A 13,082-nucleotide genomic window follows, 5' to 3' on the forward strand; every position below is an offset into this window, starting at 1 on the left:
GGAATGGGGTCAGAGGATATTCTTTCACAAGTTGACGTTGGGCTTCAGTTGAATGTGATCCTCCAATTACGTAATAAGTATAGTCATAAGTTGAACTATACTTAAAATATGTTGTGTTGGGCATTAATAAGAATCAACCATTACAAGAAATGGTACAACAATCACGTGCAGATTAATCTTCATCTTGATCTTAAAATTTTGCACATGAACTAAATGGGGTTCTCGAATTTCTAAAGGCTGTCTTCGGGTGATAGGATCTATTGGTGACCTTTGAATAGAGTAGATCAGTAAATGAAATAGTTGGCCTTTACAAACCAACTTGGTGTTTACAATATTTTCTCGTATTCGATTTTGGTCCGATCTCAAAATCCTTGATGACATCTACCCTCCAGGAGGAACAACTTCAACTTGTTGCTCATCTTCTTCCTCCTCCACGAACTCCATCATGTCGAGTTCATCGTCATCAGGCTTAGCTCTTTTCTTATATTTTTTATGTTCCGATTTAGATTTCCGAGATGGTTTTGGAGGTGTCTCTACTTTGGTAATCATCAATTCCCCGGTAACATAAGGGAAAACTGCAATAATCAAGTTGTTTTTAGGTTGTAGATCTTTGCGTAGGATTTTAGGTTGGCAACAATCAATGATAATGTTGCCTTCATCGACATGAGCATGTTGATTCTAGCCTGAACTTTACACATACAAAAGCAAAGTGGTCGAGTCACTATCTTCATATTTGACATTGCGAAGTTCTCATACGTGAATGTCTTTCCCGACTTTAACTTGCCCTTGCTTGTACTGTTTGCAAAAATAACGAGCAACATTAAACTTCATTCTAAATCGACGTAGTGTTTTAACTTTTGTTCTACTTTCTCTTCAAACATCCCATTGTTGTTACCCATAGATGACTTGGATGTGCCATCACCACCAGATTAGAAGAGAGTTCTACATAATTTATCCATTAAAAAACTGTCAGAGCCTCTCATTGGTGGAGAGCAATCAGAGCCCCTCTTAACTAGAGACTTGATCTTCAATTTGAAGCTTGGGACCTTCTGCCTTGGCTCACTAAAATAAAAAATGTCTAATATAAGTGATAGTAGTACGAAAAGAAATCCCTTAACCCCAAGTTTATTGATCATAAAAGAAATTGATAATATGTCATCAACTTCTACTAAAACTTCTCTATTTTCAGTGGATCCTTTTACACTATCTAATAAATCCTCCTTATTCTCAGTTAATGAATAGAAATATGTACCTAAGAAGGATGGTCAACCTCAACTCTTGACTTGTGATGTTATGCCTAGCTCGAACCTAGTTTTCTTGATCGAGCATGCCAACTCATGTGCAAATATGGATCAGGTTAATACGTCTAGTGATGAGGCTTGCATAACTAAACCTCTCATTTTTAAACAAGTTCTCCGTCAAGTTGGTGTCAAGAGATTCAACTTTTTGACTTCGGATCGTCAAACTGTAATAGACACAAACAAGTCATGCTATGGAAGTCTATGTCTCTCCAAATTTGGCAAAACAAACCTAAAGATATTACGAGAAAAATACTTATCAATCAATGGTGAAGAACAAGATACATTTTTTATTTCACATATGCAACTATATCTAGATCACATAGTTGTGGCAAATTCAACACATGTTGAATATTACCTTACACTTTCAACTAAGTGTTGTCAAATTGCTTTCAAGATTGCTTATAGCATTGGTAATACAAGGCTATATCCTATTGAGCAACCTCTAGTAAGGGGATTGTGGGGCCATTCGAAAAGAATATATGTGGATCTAATCGTCTCATTGGGTGCCATGCTATTCGGTGGATGGAGATATATTTCTCAAAGCAATGCGATGTTATACCTACAATTGGAAGATTGCATTTGTTAGATAACTTTACTCGTCATGAGGTGTACATTACATACAATATTGACATTTTAATCGCTTATGGAGGTTGCAATTTAATAATGTCGTTATACCTTGTATGGTTCGGATGGGTGTTTGTGCAAGTCTAAAAAGCATGGAAAAGATTAGGAGAAATGATGAAGAAATAAAGAATTATAAGAATCTATTGAAAGAACATTGTGAAAGTCAAACTTTGGAATAGTCAAAAGCTATGCATCACTGACAAAAAGCGTTGCAATCACCGGAAAGTATATGTGCTTGATTATAGATGGCATGAATCAGAAAAAGACTTGTCTACCTGCACTTTCAAAGGTTGCCCAAGGACATTGGTGATGAGTTCCTTGTCGTATTGTCAATCAATTAGGCCTCAAGTGTTCTTGACTTATCCTAATGTCCATGATGATCGGAATCTTACAGTGACAGTCATACAAAGAGTGTTACAGACTTGGCAATGTATCCTCTCGCCAATTCTATACGTCCAATTGGATAACACGGCTAGAGAAAACAAAAACTCATTTGTTTTCAGTTATTTAAGCCTGCTCGTAGAGAAGGGCATATTTAAGAAGATTAAGTTGAACTTCTTATTAGTTGTTCATACCCATGCTCACGTAGATAAGATGTTTAGTAGGTTCTCAAAAACATTAGCTAGATGTGATGCTTTTACTCTCCCAACGCTATCAAAATTGATCGTAGAAGCTTATACTCCAAAGCCAGAAGTACAACATTTGAACGAGATGTACGATTTCAAATGATTTTGCATGGATGGTGATGGGACTAAAACTAAGGTTCTTACCCCACTTAATAATATAAGTTTCAACCACGTCTTCCTCATTAAAATGAGTTCTACGAGTCAAAACATGACATTGTTGTATGCCAAACAATACTCATCTAGTTCACAATGGGAGCCACAACATGGTTGTAGGCTCTTATTGCGTTTTCCAAATGCGGAAATCCTTGGTATAGAACAAATGTCGTATGAAGACCATAAAAAATTGGCTTCAGGTACTTCGAGTAATGACCAAAAGATAAACTGGATGCGATGCCTCGAAGAAAAATAGAAATATATTGAGTGCACCAAGAAGTATGTGGCTGATCAAGATGTTGAATGGTGGGGTACCTTTTTCAATCATCAACACACGATTTTGGAAAACCACCTTGCCAGATATTGGCCGCTCCAACATCCGTTCACATGGAATATTGGTATAAGATCCTCGGTGCCCACAAGTTATCAACGGTCATTAGAAAATGCCGAAGTTAATAATCTTGTTCGCTCACGACAAAGAGATATTTACGTGGGACCAAGAATATCGCGTTCTGCAGAGGCAACATGGCAAGGCAATTTGCAGGAGCTACAAGTTGGTATGTTGGTGGCGACATTAGCTTGTGGTGATAAGTTAGGCCATCCCTTTTGGATTGCTAAATTTCTTGAAATAATGAAGGATGAACATGGCAAACACGTTAAGTCAATTTTGGTTCATTGGTATCACACATCTTCCCCAAATGCATTTGCGGGAAAGTACTCTTTAGAGATGGTTAAGGATGTCGAAGGAATAAGCAAAAAGCGAAAAAGAAAGAATCTATCGAGCACATCTACTCTTACATTGGATTCGGTAGACATCTTAGTGTATGACTTTTCCTTCACCAAAACAGGACATCTAAGACAGACCACCATCAGGATAATAAAAGAGAAGACCCCAAATGTGGCTCCCGACACGACACAAATATAAGCGAGGAGCATGTCTCATAATCATGGTGACGTTGGGTTGCAATTGGATGAAGACAATGCGTTGGTTGTTAGTGATGATGAGGATGAGACCTGAGTTGGCTCCTCTAATGCATGCATCTGAAGATAGTTTTGAAAACGACGACATATCTTTGAGAAGTGATACTTCTGATACATGAATTATAAATATTGTATTTTGTATCAAAATGTCAATCTGCGAATATGTATAAATATAAGTGGTAATCCTTTAGTAAATTTTGTACACTCTTTTATATGATTTTAGTGTCTATTATTGAGGCATTTTTGTGCCTTTTTTTGATGGACAATTCTTAAAATGGGACATATTACCTGTTTCAAATGACCCAGTGTTAGTTTGACTTGATAGGAACCTTAAGCTTACAATCGAAGAAGGAAATTAAGTAGGACATCATGGCATGTGTTAAACAAGAATGTAAGCTTGTTTTCCAATCACCAATCTAGGTCCCATTTCATATAATTGCCTAAGCTTTAAAATTGAAAGGAAATGAACCCAAGACACAAATTCCTTAACATGATCACAATGCATAGGCACACTATAATTGACAACCGCTTGCAAACTATCGTTGGAAGATGCACTTAAAACCGCGAAACAAATCATATGAGCAAGTGAGAGGATGAATTAGTTCTATTGTTTTACAAGACAAGACAAGACAAGACAAGACAAATGGTGAAGTGCTTGTTGGATATCCCCTTTCACATTTAATCCAAAACCCAAACCATAGCAACTAAACATACTAAGAAATCAACCTATTTTTTTGCCCCTATCAAGGGTTACTACCCTAGTTGGTGGACCTGGAAGTCATGAGCAACGAATTTTGAAAAGAGATCAAATGTAGATACATACATTATAGCACATATTTTGTGAGACACAGGTGCATTCATTTGCTTCCGCATGTCTAAACGAGTGGATGAGTTAGACCTAATGCTATAGTAGTGCATAATGAGTTAGTTTGTGATTCTATGGATTTGAGTTAATTAATGCTAATGCTAATGACTTGCTTCTTATATTTTGGGTATTGTGTGGATTGAGTAATGCATTGGTTTTACTAAAGCATTTGCAAATTATGGGCGGATCTTTCACACATATTGATTTTACGGATAAAATCCACAAACAAACACAACATGATATCTATATGCTGCCCGACCCAGCTAAGAAAGACTTGTAATGTAATGCACTTGGAATGAAAGATTAATAATGGGTGTGAGGAATCATCCATTCATATAGATCCAGTAGTTATACAAGGCAAGACAAAGAGTAGCTTAGCGTGCTTACTTAACAAACATGAGTTTGTAAGTCACACAAAACCTTTATTTGGAGTGAAACAAAAACTTAAGCATGAAATAGTGTGTGGAGATGTGTTTTATTTGGGTTGTAGCAGAGACCACGACAGTTTTGTGCATAAATATTTTTGCGAAATTATGATTAACTTAGTTAATTCACATCCTTGCAACTGCCGCAGTAGTTGAGGGTGGTCTCGCAATTGTCGAAGGCATGGCTACCGCAGCGGCCACACGGCTGGTCGGTGTAGATGTGCAAGAAGAGCTGCTTGAGCTGGGCGCCCGTCTTCGATTCGTAGGTGCCATCGCATCGGAAGATGGCGGTGCAGTGGCCGGCCACGCGAGATGTGTACTGCGAGTACACGGTGCCATCGTCATAGCGGTTGATCGCGGCCGTGCAGTCGGACTTGCTCACCTGAGAGCTGCACAATGCGGAGCCCGAGCAGTTGTCGGAGTACGACTCCGCTTCCATAACTGCCAATATCCCAATGGCCACCACCACCATGACAAGCAACCCCACATGAGATCTTCCCCCCTCCATTCTCTTACAATCTTCTCCTCTTAACTTTAGTAGCTCCCTATTTTTGATTGATTGATTGATTGGTTATGTCACAAGAAGCAGATGGTTAATATGCAGAAGCTTCTGCCTCCACCTATATATATGTGTGTGTGTGTATGCACATTGAATGAATAAAAGATTATACATACATACATACATACATACATACATACATACATACATACATACATGCATGCATGCATGCATACCTACGTGATGATGCAGTAGCAATGAAGGAAGTAGGAGGCGTGAGAATGCGGAACTCAAATTCATGCTGCACTTGGATAATGATTGATGATTGATGATGACTGTATTTTATCATATGATATTGATTGATCTGAGGGAACGTGTGTTTCTTGTGTTGTGTAGTGTAGTGTAGTGTGAGCCCCACAAGCACAAAAAAAGAAGGGAAACCAGAGTTTGGAGTTAAGAGTTTGAGTTGGATGGATAGATGGGGGCCTCCGTGACTTTATGTTGGAGCATACATGTGTCTCTTACAACCTCGCGCACACCTTCACTACCAATCTACCTCACACCTCTCTCATACTGCTCTATCATCACTCTAGGGTTATAGATATATCCATTGAAATTTCACACACATGCACACACTCGACACACTCACATCCACATTGTTCTCGGAGAGTAAACCACGCCACGCCATTCATGACACCACGACTTCTTGTCGTTTCCTCATTAATCACACATTTCAGACGTCCTTTTGTTGCCTAAGTCTACTTACATTTGTAGGCTTATGTGTATTACGACTTGCAAGAGGAAATGCTCCCTTTGTATACACACATGGACACCGGATGATTCTAAGACGAACTTGAATTGCTCTCCACGTGGAATTGCAAATTCCACGATACACCTCCAATTCAAAACATTCAAAATTTTGCTTTACATTCATTATATTTGTATTTTTGATAGTGGGCATCTACAATGATTAATGTCATTAATAATTTGTTGATTTGAAACTTTGTGATCAAAATCAAACACACTGCCTCACACATTTTCAATTTGAAGAAAAAGCAAGCTTACTTTTGGAAATTTTAATATATTTATTAAGAAGTTAGGCGCTGGAAACGCATATAGCACATCCAATAACCTAATCAACAAAACTCCTTAATAAAGCGATATCACTACAAATTTAGAGGGCATTTTGTTAAGAAAATGTACAAACTATGCCTAAGCTTTCATGAAACTCCTGAGAATACTTCGTCCCTGCATTTTCTTTCTCTCTCCATGTGGTGCCTATAAATACAAAGAGATATTATGAATTATCTAACTTAGTGACACCACATGAGAGCAAAAAGTTGTAAAGGATTTTGGAAAGAGAGACTACAAATTCTTTGGAGACAATGTTTTTGAAAATTCATGAAATATACTATGTCATTGGAAAGGTAACTATAACAATTTAAGGAAGGCGAGGGACATCTTTCCAAGACAGGGTGTGAAAAAAACCATCAATTCTTCCTGTAAGTTGGAGGCCGTAAGGTGGTTTGGTAGAAAAATATAAACATCTTCGTGCTTTGTCATGCTTATATCAAACTTCGTGTCCTTATAAATTGTATCTAGCTTGGACATTGTCTGATCAACCTCTTTAGAGGCTGAGGAACGCCTCCCCTTTTTTTGTGTCCAATGTGATGCTAATACATTCACACCAATTTGCATTGCATCTGTGTCTGTCACTCCAGAACACATCAATCAATTGATGGAGTTGTGTGATATCGTTGTGCCACGGATCCAAACGGTTGATTGGTAGGGCTTTTCGTCATATGGTGTCAATTAGCAATTTGGTCGGGCAGTTCAGGATTTTGTGTGCGTGTGTGTGGGGGGGGGGAGGGGGAGTATGGGGTGGTGAAGAAGTGTGGGGAGATGGGGCTGGAAGTGGTGTGAGATGTTTCATGAAGGCCAAATGGTGTTGGTGATATGAGGGCATCGTCGAGGTGGGCTGAAGCAAGTGTGTGAGGATGATGTGGGGAATCATGTGGTGGGAGGTGTCGGTTGGGGTTTTCTTCGAACATGGGGTGGGGGGGGAATTGGGGATGTTATACTTGCTAAGTGGGTGATTACAGAGGAACCGAGTACGCGGAGGGATGTCGCCTTCAACCATGGTCGGGGCTTTGTGTTAGAATATTGTTAATGTGAGCAATAATATTTAGAATATTATAATTATATTAGAGGGCACTTTACCATGAATCAAGAATCGCGAGGGTTCACATGTAACCGTTCATTCCAAGAACAATGAAGGTTCACATGTAACTATTTTCCAAGATTGTACCAATATATACCTTCAATAAGAATCATCATGAGTCAGGGTGTGTATACAAATCAAATTTGTGCTATCTCTAATTACTTACATGGTATCACAGCCAAAACAATCGTAGACATCCATCTTTCTCCATGCATACTCTACAGGTCAATCTGGAATGTTTGTACAACTGACTTCAAGCGAAGGAACATCAACAACCTCAACCACAACATTAGCAACACCTATGACAAGAAAGTACTTAGTTGAATACTTAAATGCAAACAACTATAGGATATGGAAATTAAAGATGGAACTCATCGTACAAGTAATGGACTTGCTTGGAATAATCAAAGGTGTAATCAAGCCACCAAGCACAAAACCTAAAGTAGAAAGCGTTGGAGCCGACACACAAGGATTTCCCGACATGGGAGAAGGTAGAAAGTAAGGTGCTTACTATCTAGCATCTCTTATGCAAGATCGAATGCACAGCTACATTAGAGATGCAAAGACGCAGACAGAGGTTTTGGGAAAATCTGAAAAAGATTTTCACCGCAAGCATCACACGGCTAGGAAGTTGCAACAGAGGCAAGAGCTCAACAATATCCGTCAGAAGGATATGTTAGTGGCCAACTGTACCACCAAGATTAAGGAGATTTGCGATTCATTGGGCTCCATCAACGTAACATTGGAGGAAGATGAAATGGTGTAGGTATGGCTGGGAGTTTTAGCACAGAAGTACGGGCCAATGAGAACGGCCCTTTGCATTAGAGAGAAGCCACCCTCCATCTTCGACTTGCAATCTATGCTATTGGTTGAAGAAAACCACATAGGGATGATGAGGAGTGCACACTGACAGCCAAATCTTGTTGTACATGGAAGCAAGTCGGACCCATGGTCGTCGTAGGAGAGGCGGGTTGCGCAAAAGTTTACGTGTGTGGAAGCTTATGCGAAACACATAACATAGTCGTTTATCCGGAAAGCAACAATTAGGTATATGTAGAGAATGGAGATACACAATGTGAGAGAGACAGGGGCAAAGTTGAGCAGACAACACAACCACTTAAATCAAAATAAGAACACTCTGTACATGCAATATGCTCAGTGAGCACTACTTATACAAGTCTTCAAACGGACTGACAGAAGTATCGATAAGTATTTCAATGCTCATAAATGAGCTAGTGACACTTACACCTAAAATATTCCTACGAGGATATAGGTCCTAATGGCATGTCGGCTCCCCGCCGATCCAGGCTTCTTCAGCCGGTTCTGGGCTTCTTTAGCCGATCAGCCCAAGTTGAGCTTGCTTGCTCATTACTCCCCCCTCAATCTCAACTTGAGGTTCTCCATTAGCTCCAATTGGTTGACCGCTCTAGTTTCTCCTAGCTTCATGCCTCCTAGCTCGTGCTCTTCAACCCGTTCGTCCGGTGCTCCTTGACCTACTCTATCAGCTTGTCTATTGCTAAGGCCTTCGTCGGCCTTCTTCTTGCGTCTGCAACTTTGGCGCCCCTCAATCTATCAGCTCTCCTGCCTTGGCATCGTCTTGGCCTGCCTTCTCGTCGATCAAGCCTTCATATGATTCGGCTCCCCCAAATCAAACTCCTTGATCGAATCAAACTCGCTGATCAGCCCAAGTTGAGCTTGCTCGGTCAACACTCCCCCCTCAAGCTCATTCTCCGTGAACTCCAATTGCTCGACCATAGCGGATTTCAGTCTATGTGTCCTGAGTTTACGACGGAACCTTATACGGGCCCCGACAGATGAAGAGGCCAAGGAAACGCTTTTGGTAGCCGTAGGACGACCTACCAGGACGACGCTGAACATGCATAGTCTGAAAGGGGAGACGTCAGATATGGTCATCGAGTGAGCATTACAACTCAAGTTAGAGGAGGAAGATGAAGGACTATCCATGGCATCGCTACGGCAGGCGTTACTCTGGGCATTCCACGGTCGAATGTAATATGAGAATACATTACCCCATTTGCCACTCACAGGCACACACGGTGGATCAATGTGAGTACAATATGTTGAACATGCCCACACCTATAGTACGCCGTATGGAGCCACAACGGTAATTTTGGAGGAATGACCAAGGCCGGCAAGAAGAGCGTCCCCGGTATACGGACCAAAATCAAAGAATGGCGCGCCAATACCATCACCGTCGTAACAACAACCCGTATTCCAACGAAGAAGAGCAGGAAGAGGAAGAATACTAGAATACCAACCGTTACAATGGGGGGGGGGGGGGGGGGAGACGTTGCTATGACAATCGACGACCTACGAACAATCCTAGAGGATTCAAAGAACCTCATCCAAATGGTAACAATTGTTAGCCTAGGAACCAACGCCGTTACGAAGAGAGTTCAGAAGATGAACAATGCCAAAGTCGCGCCGAGAATATCGTCAACAACCCTGGAATAACAATCGAAGCAAACCCGGGAAGAGCAAGTTGTACTGGTAGAAACCAATAGACCACCGGTTGTAGAGAGAGGGGAGTCAAGCGTACATTGTTTCAAGTGCCAACAGCCCGGTCATTACGCAACGCAGTGTTCGTATCACAAAGGTAAGGAACCAACTATAAATAAAATCACGGCAGAAGTCCAGTAGGTCACAACACGGCAACAGGCAAAAAACACAAAATGGGCAGAACAAGATGAGATACACAAAGCAGCCTAGGCTTGGGTAGAAAAACCAAATGCGGAGCATATGAAACAAGAATCAGCGAACGCCAGCTTGCAAACGGACAATAACGCATTGGCACCAGACCGCATATGGCAAGCATTGGCTGACTGTGAAATAACGTTGACCATGGATAAGCTCCTCTACTTGGTTCCACGATTCTGACAGGTGGTAGACAATCATATACGAGGCACAACCGGATTAGATATCTCAGCCAATTTTGCGGAGTCTGGTACCGGCCCAACAGTAGTAGATCACCACAATCCAACCATTAAATTGGTACTGAAGGGTCAAGAAATATCGGGATGCATCATCGATAGGGGGTCCGGAGTAAACGTCATTGTACAAGCACGTATACTCAACTGGGCATTACAAATTGGGAAGCATGCCCTTTTTGGCTCCGTATGGCGGACACCTGTACCGTCAGGCCCCTCGGGTTAATTCGGAAATTAGGAATTGTTGTCGGAGGCCATCACTTTGACTTCTCTGCGGTAGTGCTCGCATTAGACGCTTCGGGAGCGTATCCGATTTTGTTGGGCAAACCATGGTTACACTCTGCCAACATCAAGTAGAATTGGCAGCATAATTGTATTAGTTTTCGACGAGGACGCAACAAAGTCCGTGTACCTACATAGGAAACGTCGGTCCCAACCAAGGGTATAACGCCATTATACGCCGAAGATATTAATATGCTTGAAGGATAGGATGATACTGAACTGGAGGCATACCTCGATGAAAACCCGCAGATCGTGCCATTATTCGAAATTGACGTCATGGAAACCACTGCGGAGTACACCCCAACAAGTACGATTCAAGAAGAGGAGTACGAGACTGATCCTCAGTCAATAATAGAGCTAAGTAGGGCACGAGAAGCATTCAAAAAAGAAATGGAAATCTCGCGTCGAGTCACCGCTTCTGCATTAGAAGAAGCCAACATCAGAACTACGGAGGTGCCACGACTACTCTCAATTGCTAGGGACCTGACCTCAAGTAAGAAGACGGTAATGACAAAACTGCTCCGAGAATATAAGGATGTTTTTGCATGGTCACACAAGGACATGAAAGGGTTGGATCCGAAATTTTATTAGTACATGATCAAATTGTCCACCGATGCGAAACCTGTGCAGTAGCGATGCTATGGAATGAACTCGAATTACACAGCTGGCGTAAAAGAAGAAATTGACAAACTGTTGAAAGCAAGGTTCATTCGGCTGGTAAAACAAGCCACATGGCTGAGTCCAATTGTCGTGGTGCTAAAGAAAAGTGGGAAAATATGTAGTGAATATGCGGAATAATGCTCGGCCACAACCAAGTCTTCAATCACTTCGTTGAGAATTACAAACACAGAAATGGGAATGTGGAGATAGATGCACATATACACAAAACATTGTAAGCAAGAGAATACACAAGATATTAACGTGGAAAACCCTGAGAGGGAAAAACCACGGGAGCCCACAGACCCCAAACTATCACTATGTCAAAAGAATACAACAGAGGGGCATAGAGACAACGACCTCGTGCTCACTCTATTCGCCTGACGGCGGTTACAACAGAGAATCACTCTGTGTGTCTCTTTCTCTCTCTGTTACGTTCTGTACAACAGTTACTCATACAATAACTCTATACAACGATAATGACAACAACCACGCACACTGTTTGCCCTAGCTCATATTTATACTAAAATGATTTTCAGGCTATTTACAAATATAGCCCTAGTGGGCTCTCTAGAACATTTTTACATATATGTCCCTTCATCCGGTGAGAGGTTCTCAATGGGCCTACAACATCTGGTTCTCACTGGGTGTTCCTTGCCGGGTACTCATCATCCGGTTCACACCGGGCCTTCATCATCCCATCCGGAGGGACCGAAATCCTAACAAACTCCCCCTTCACTCCAGCATGGGATGTCTGGTTAGTCCAATTCACTTTCGGCATGCGTCCAGCTTGTTGAGCGTCAGCACCTTGGTCGGCATATCCGACCCGTTCTCCTCCGTGTGGATCTTCGTCAGCACGAACTCTCGGTCTTCTACTCGCTCTCGAATCCAGTGGTACCTCCGCTGGATGTGCTTTGTCCTAGAATGATACACTGCATTCCTCACAAGGTGGATGACACTTTGATTGTCGCAATAGAGCCAGTATTCCTCTTGCCGGATCCCAAGCTCTTCGATGAAGTCCTTCATGATAGTATTTCCTTGCCGGCTTCCACAACCGTCATGTACTCCGCCTCCGTGGTTGACAACGCAATCGTCTTTTGCAGCCTCAACTGCCACGAAACAGCTCCCCCTGCATATGTCTTAACATATCCTGATGTGGACCGGCTGGTATCTGCATCAGCCGACATATCTGTTGGGAAACAAGTCCCTCCGGATATTAAGCGAGAAGAACAGAACCGGATGAGGAGTACCCGGTTACGGAGAACCGGATGCTACAGGCCCGGTGAGAACCGGAAGAGGAGTACCCGGCTATGGAGAGCCGGATGGTGTAGACCCGGTATGAACTGGATGAGGAGTACCCGGCTACAGAGAGCCGGATGATACAGGCCCGGTGAGAACCAGAAGAGGAGTACCCGGCTACGGAGAGCCGGATGGTGCAGGTACCCGGCTACGGAGAGCCAGATGATACAGGCCCGGTGAGAACCGGATGAGGAGCACCCG

The sequence above is a fragment of the Azolla caroliniana genome, unplaced genomic scaffold (genome assembly GCF_043228905.1).
Source record: "Azolla caroliniana isolate FFs.n. ecotype wild unplaced genomic scaffold, voAzoCaro1.0.p SCAF_18, whole genome shotgun sequence".
NCBI lineage: Eukaryota > Viridiplantae > Streptophyta > Polypodiopsida > Salviniales > Salviniaceae > Azolla > Azolla caroliniana.